This window comes from Python bivittatus, unplaced genomic scaffold (assembly GCF_059951505.1).
Source record: "Python bivittatus isolate LINGU-HERP-01145 unplaced genomic scaffold, Pbiv_v1 ctg000020_np1212, whole genome shotgun sequence".
NCBI classification, from domain to species: Eukaryota; Metazoa; Chordata; class Lepidosauria; order Squamata; family Pythonidae; genus Python; species Python bivittatus.
Genome location: NW_028277030.1, coordinates 126,627,958 through 126,635,420, shown reverse-complemented (window position 1 = coordinate 126,635,420; position 7,463 = coordinate 126,627,958).

The following is a 7,463-nucleotide window of genomic DNA, read 5'->3' as shown; positions in this document are numbered from 1 at the left end:
ATCACCGCAGACGGAGACTGCAGCCATGAAATTAAAAGACGCTTGCTCCTTGGGAGGAAAGCTATGGCAAACCTAGATAGCATATTAAAAAGCAGAGACGTCACCTTGCCGACAAAGATCCGCATAGTCAAAGCTATGGTTTTTCCAGTAGTAATGTATGGCTGTGAGAGCTGGACCATAAAGAAGGCTGAGCACCGAAGAATTGATGCCTTTGAACTGTGGTGCTGGAGAAGACTCTTGAGAGTCCCCTGGACTGCTAGGAGGTCAAACCAGTCAATCTTAAAGGAAATCAACCCTGATTGCTCATTGGAAGGACTGATAATGAAGCTCAAGCTCAGATACTTTGGTCACCTAATGCGAAGATGGGTCTCTTTGGAGAAGACCCTGATGCTGGGAAAGATTGAAGGCAAAAGGAGAAGAGGACGGCAGAGGATGAGATGGTTAGATAGCATCACTGAAGCAATGAGCATGAAACTGAGCAAACTCAGGGAGGCAGTGAAGGACAGGAAGGCCTGGTGCAATATGGTTCATGGGGTCACGAAGAGTCGGACACGACTTAATGACTAAACAACAACAAAAAAATGTTCATACTCACCTATGCTTAGTTTTTTCAGCTTTCTTTTTGCTTTCAGCTGTATTTACCCGGTTTTGAAAAAGACTGCCAAGAGCAATTAAAACATGACAAAATAAATATTAAAACTTAAAATATAGGATAGGTGTCCTGAATACCTTCTGGGCAGAAAAGCAAGATATAAACAAGCAAGCAAGCAAACCCCGGACTACGCTCACCTGATTACTGTAATATAAAATCTATATCATTTCAAGATATATTCAGACATTCCTTTCAGGCCGAGACCAACGTATGATGGGGAGGCATATCTCTTATCACTTCCCTAATCCCTCTCTTTTGTTGACTATATAGCCTTCAAGCCGTAAGGACTAATAATCATAGAGCAGTGTTGTCCAAACTTGGCCACTTTAAGATGAGTGGACTTCAACTCCCAGAATTCCCCAGACCGCATGGGGTCAGGGCCACTTTCCAAGTATTAACCCGACAGACAAAATAGTATATGATTACTGACTTCTGATCCAAAATCCCTTATCACAGAACCATACATAGATTATAGAAGAATATAAATTTCCCTAATGTTAGGGAAGATACAATATACTGTACCTCCCAGAATTCCCCACTGCCAAAACCTTGTTTGGAGTAAGTCCCACTGAACGCAGTGGTTGGCTTCATACGATATGCTAAGCCAAAGCCAAAGCCAAAGCTAAATATTAGGGTTTAATGTGTTACATGAATCCAACCATTGCAATCTGAAAACTTTGGTTTATGCCTTAGGGTGTTATGAGAATCCAGCCAGTTGTGATTCATTTAATAAACAACTGTTTAGACATAATGTTTAACAGTGCCTGGAATTTGAATGGATCTTAACTTACTTGGGTATTGCGCCTTCTGTCACACTGATGGTATTTACCTGCCAGATGCTGGAAACCATCTTTTTCTGGAAAATCTACAACAGGGCATGCAAGTAGGTCAATACAGTCATGGGACATAGGCCCAAGTTATCAGTGAAGAATGAGGGATAGCTGTGGGCACTAGGGATTGAAGGCATTGTTCTGCAATAGTTCCCCTTTCTTAGTGGCTAGTTCCAGTCAGCAGTAGTTGGGAGAGGGAGAGATTGGCCAGTTATTGGTCATAACCTGCATACAATAGAGTGAGAGTGCCTGAAATGAACCTGGACTTTGAGTATTATTGTGGCTAAAAGGGATACATATGGCTTCTACTCTCTCCAGCCCATCAAGAATGGTACCATACTTGATGATATTGAAAGCCACTGAAAGGTCCGAAAGGACTAAGATAAGCACATTTCCAAAGATCCTTGTAGAACCAAGGAGTCAACTGGGATCAGCTGACAGAGAGGCCACTTGGAAATAACTTTGTCAAGGTCCCAACATTCCACCTCATACCAGCGGGCAGACCAGGCTGTCAGCCAACTAGCCCACAACATTGTCAGAAATCTTCAAGTGCCTGTCAGAAACCAGATGAATCCATAAAGCATCCTGGGTAGACCATCTGTTCCCAGGCCTGGGGTTTAGGGTGTTTGTGGAGCCCCTATTAAATCTTTTTTTTGAAGGCTGTTGATGTGGTTTTGTTCAGGTGGTCATGTTTTTTTAATTGTGTATTTTAAATGTAAGCTGCCCAGAGTCTTTTTTTGGGGGGAGGGGGGCTCAAAACCCAATACATTAAATTAAATTAAATGGGATCCAAATTGGATCTTTATGGTTAGTAACCTCCCCCCCCCCCCCGTCTGTCATCTATCATAAACTTTCTATTATGTGTTTGTCAAAGTAAGAGAAAGGGAAGAATATAAGAGATCTGAATGAAGGGGTCTGATATTGATGAATGCATACATAGAAGTAGAGGTGTTGTCTTAATCATGAATGAAAGAGCTAAAATTAAAGTAAGGTATCAAGCAGGATCCCAGAGAATTTAACCCTGGCTCTGACACTCCCTAACAATTTCATAAATGACATGGATGAAAAGGTGGAATGAATGCTTATCAAAATTAGAAATGACCCAAAGCAGGATAGGAGAGCTAATACAAAAATAATATTAACAAAACTCTTGATAGGTTGGAGAAGTGGCTGAAAATAATAGAATGAAATTTAATAGCGACAGATACAAAGTTCTTCGCTTAGAAGACAGAAATAAAATGCCCAGATATGGGAATAGGATAGGAAATATATGGCTTGATAATATTACAGGTAAAGCAGATTCTGGGATTGTAGTGGATCACATGCTGCATATGAATATGTAATAGTAGTGTGACATGACTGCTAAAAAAGGCAAATGCAGTTTTGATTGATTATATGCCATTAAGTCAGTGTCAGTTCTTAGTGACCACACTGATAGATCTTCTCTAGGATGATCTGTCCCCAACTTGACCCTTCAGGTCTTTCAGTGCTGAAATCAAGCCCATCTACCATGCTGCTGGTTGTCTCCTTCCTTTTCCTTCCATCTTTCCCAGCATTATGGACTTCTCAAGGGAGCTGAATCTTCATACGATGTGTCCAAAATATGATAATTTGAGTTTAGTTTTCTGTGTCAATTGGGCTGGTTACTAGAATATCAACTAGCAAGCTATAAATCTGCTATAGCCACAGATGAGTGAGCTGAGGCTGATTCACAGTCACTAGAGAATAAGCAGTCTTTGAAAAGTACCTGGAGGCTAGAGTGTGCTTGTGGTTAAGCAGGTCAGACGTGGATTGAGACCAGTGAACAAACAATCAGACCATGAATCTGGATGAGAGGCAAGGGACAAGATGAGGCAAATCCAGGGTCTAAGATATGGCAAAGCAACACAGATACAGGTCAGAGCTGAGTTTTGAAAGTTGTTCTCAATGTTGCAATAAATAAGCCAAACTGACCCTCCACTCAGTGCAAGCTGAGACATATCACATAGAAGCTGCAGAGTCTGCTTTCCCAATAGCACTCCCATGCTTTTTAGCTGTATGAGTCCCTCTCTGCTTCTGAATCTTCACTTAAGACTTCTGCCTAGGACAAAGACTGAACGTCTGAATCTGAGAGACAGTCAATGGGTGTGGGTGAGGGGTCCTAGGAATATGTTGGTTCTATAAAAGCCAGAGTGTAATCACTGACTCCAGTACTGCTACATAGGACTGCCACTACCAGATGCCTTTGGCTCCATTTTTTTCCAATCCTTCTGATCTGAGGGCATATTCTTTAGTAGGGTCATAACACCTGGTCATTTGTACCTTGAGTGAGACTCTGGACTGATTTGTTCTGTGATCCATTTATTTGTTTTCTTGGAAGCCTCAAGAGTATACTCCAATACTAATATTCAAAAAATGTCAATTTTTAAAAAATCCTGCTTATTCAAAGTCCAAATTTGGCTTCCATAGAGTATAATAGGGAAAACTATTGCCTACACAATTCTGATTTTTGTAGGTTTAGACATGGCATGACTTCTGAATATCTTATTTTATTTCTTTATTTATCACATTTATATAGCCTCCCATCTCACACAATGACTCTGGGCGGTGAACATAATAAGATAAAATACATAAAAACTATTATAAACCACAATTTAAATTAAAATAAAAAAGGTAAAAACAAGGTATGGAATATCTTTTCCAAGGCCTTGTTGTTTTTCTACCAAAGGCCAATTCTCAGCATATTTTTGACTGCTGGTTCCTTTACTATTGATTTTTTTTTTTTTTTAATCTGCACTCAGTCATTACCGACTCTGCAGTGACTGCTTGGATGAGTCCTTTGCAGTTTTCAAGGCAAGGTGTTTCGGAAGTGGTTTGCCAGAGCCTCCTTCCTAGAGCCGAACCCAGCTGGCGAGTGCAGGAGGCGGGGTTTCCGTTGCTTCACGCCTTTTTCGGGCAAGCGCAGCTTCCGCGCTACCGGCAACTGCTCCCGACTCCTTTTGCAAGGCGCCGCCAGCATTTTTCCTCCCACCGGGGTGAGAGTCCCCATTTATCTACTCACATAAGTTTTCGAACTGTTGGGTTGACTGGGGGAGGAAGCAGGAGATCACTCTTCTACGCAAAAGCTGGGCTCAAATTGCTGAAGTGTCGACCAATTCTGGCCAGCAACTTTCAGTGTCATTAAGCCACTGTGCCACCGCATAGTTGATCCTAAAAGTTAAAAGTTAAAACTAAAAATGATAGTTGATCCTAAAAGGCAGAAACTACTACTTCAGTGTCTTCATTGTCAGTTCTAAGGCTGGCTGCTATACCTGTTGTCATTAGTTTGTTCTTCATGTATAATCGTAGTCCAATGTTTTGTCACTATGTTCCTTGATTTTCACTACTTGAGCTTGTAGATTATTTATGTTTTCAGCTATCAGAGTAATGTCATCACTATAGCACAGGTTATTGATGTTCTACCAATTTTGAAACCATATTCATCCTCTTCCAATCCAGCCTTCCTCAATATATGTTCGGCACATTGGTTGAATAAATAAGGATAGACTTTACAGTAAACATGATCTGCTGACTCACAGTGTCCAATTCCAGTTCATTTCAATTCACTGGCGCCTAAGATGTCAATGCGTAGTCAATTCATTTCATATTTCACTGTGTTGAGTTTTCCTATATTCATGCTTTTTACTTTTCATTTTCCCACTGTAATTCTGTCTTTGCAGTTTCAGATTTTCTTTTCCTGTGTGGCAAATCGTCAGCAACTACACATCCTAAAGACCTTAATACAGCCACATCATAAACATCACTAGTACTCTGAAAGATCCTCAGCTCTTTCTCAGAAGCTTATTGAGTGCCATCCGACTGAGAGACCCATCTTCTGGCACCATATTATCAATCACTTTATCTTGTGTGATTTTCTTGGTAAAATACAAGCAGTTTACCACTGCCTTCTCCCATGCAGTATGAAATGAGATATTTTCTGTCATCACTAAAGTGGTCGCCTACCTCCAGCATTTCCTAAATTGCTCCTGCGTAATATAGGTGCTTACTTCCTGTATCTGGGCAGCTGGAATGACCTTCACACCTTGGGTGCCCTTGCTGGGAGAATACACTGTTGGTATACACTCCTGGCATACTTCACTTGTCCCTCCTAGGAATAGCCCATCACCACAATGACGGGCAGCATTGCAAGACTTGGGAGAGGGAGAAATGCAGTTTAGGGTACATCAATAGATACATTATTTAAAAGCCGTAAGAAGTAATTATTCCACTAGATTTGACAACACTTTGCATCCTGTGTTCGGTATTTGGAACCATATTTCAAAAAAGATTTGGAGAAACGTGGAGGAAATGCAGAGAAGAGCAACAAGGATGATTAGGGGGTGGAAACTAAACTTTATGAGGAGAAAGGGAGGGAACTGGGAGTGTTTAGCCCTGAACTAAGGCAAGTATGGAGGGATATGATAGCATTTTCAAGTACCTGAAAGGGTATCATACTTATGGTCCAGGACTTCAGCAAGGCAGATTCTGGTCGAATGTTAGAAAAGTATTCTAATATTAAGGACAGTTCGGCAGTGGAACAAATTGTCAAGGAAAATGATAAACTCCTCTTTGCTAGATAAGCTGAAGCAGAGGCTGAATTGTCCCTTCCAATTATGTGGTTATTTTTCCTGCAATAGTCTAATGCAGCTGTCCCCTGGATACCCTTAACTCACATCATGATAGAACACTTAGGATAGAATTACATGGCCTGCTATCCTGAACTTTTCTTTTTTTTGGCAAGTCCTGTCAAAATTTTCAGTTGCACCAGAAAAACAACAGACAATTCCCCTCTTCTCCCTGCTGCTTTTCCCACATCCTATGTTCTACAGTTATGTTTGTGATAGAAATATAGATCTGAGACATAAGCATGAGTAAAAGTAGCTGATGTAGAGAACTGCAGGAGTAAACAGATGTGATATGCAAGGGTGAAGTATTCTGTCCCAGACCTGATTTGCATAAGAAAAGTAGTGCTTGGAAGACAAGGTATATATCATATTTTATTGTGATAAAAAAAGTAAGATAATTGTGTAGGCTATAAAAAAAAAATCTACAATCTGCATTAGGACCACATCGGATTAGGCCAGGTGAGGCTTCCAAAACTGTATGTGAGCTTCCCAGACCTCCAGAGCACTACATCAGGCAAGATGATAAGCAAAGCAATAGCGAAAGGATGATGATGGGGGGAAATAAATGGTACTTAATCTTAAACTGGCAGAGGGAAAGTTGGCGTAGGTTGTAGTTATTCAAATTAGATGCTGTGAAGGACCTGGATTTTTTTCAATGTTCATGGAATGAACAAATGATGGCTTATTCTCAGTTTTTGAAGATATAAAATTTTGTGGTAATATGGAATTGAGCCCTCTCTATCCTTCAAAGAAATACTTTGATTCCTTATTAGGCAGAAAGCAGCAACAGAATGATACTAGATAATGTTCACACTGCTATAACTGGAAATAATTCTAGATGATGTATAGGTAAAAATAAGTCAATAGAAACCAGATCAGACAGATTGGAAAAGTAGTTGGAGAAGAAATGATGGTAATTAATAAACTGTGCAAGTTTTCTCAAGCAAATTGGTAGAAGAGAAGGCAGATTTTTTAATCTGATGATAATCTATTGCTGCAGAAATATATTTGTTCTGCAAAATGCATGATGATGATGATGATGATGATGATGATGATGGCAATGATGATAATGCAGAGTAGTGTGCTAAAAATAATCAGAATTCCCAAAACTAATTTAATTGTCCTAGTTGGCAGCTGGGACTCATTGTCGCTATTATACAAGGGCTGGAATGACAAAGAGAAACCTCAGGCTAATTTACTGAGCAAAATCTGTCAATCTGAATGAGCTTTTTGTTTAAAAACTGGATAATGACAATCTTAGTTTCTAATGGTTTAAATTATGCATCAGCAAAAGGAACTGGATGCTTCCTCATTTAGTTAGCACTTAATTGCCATCTC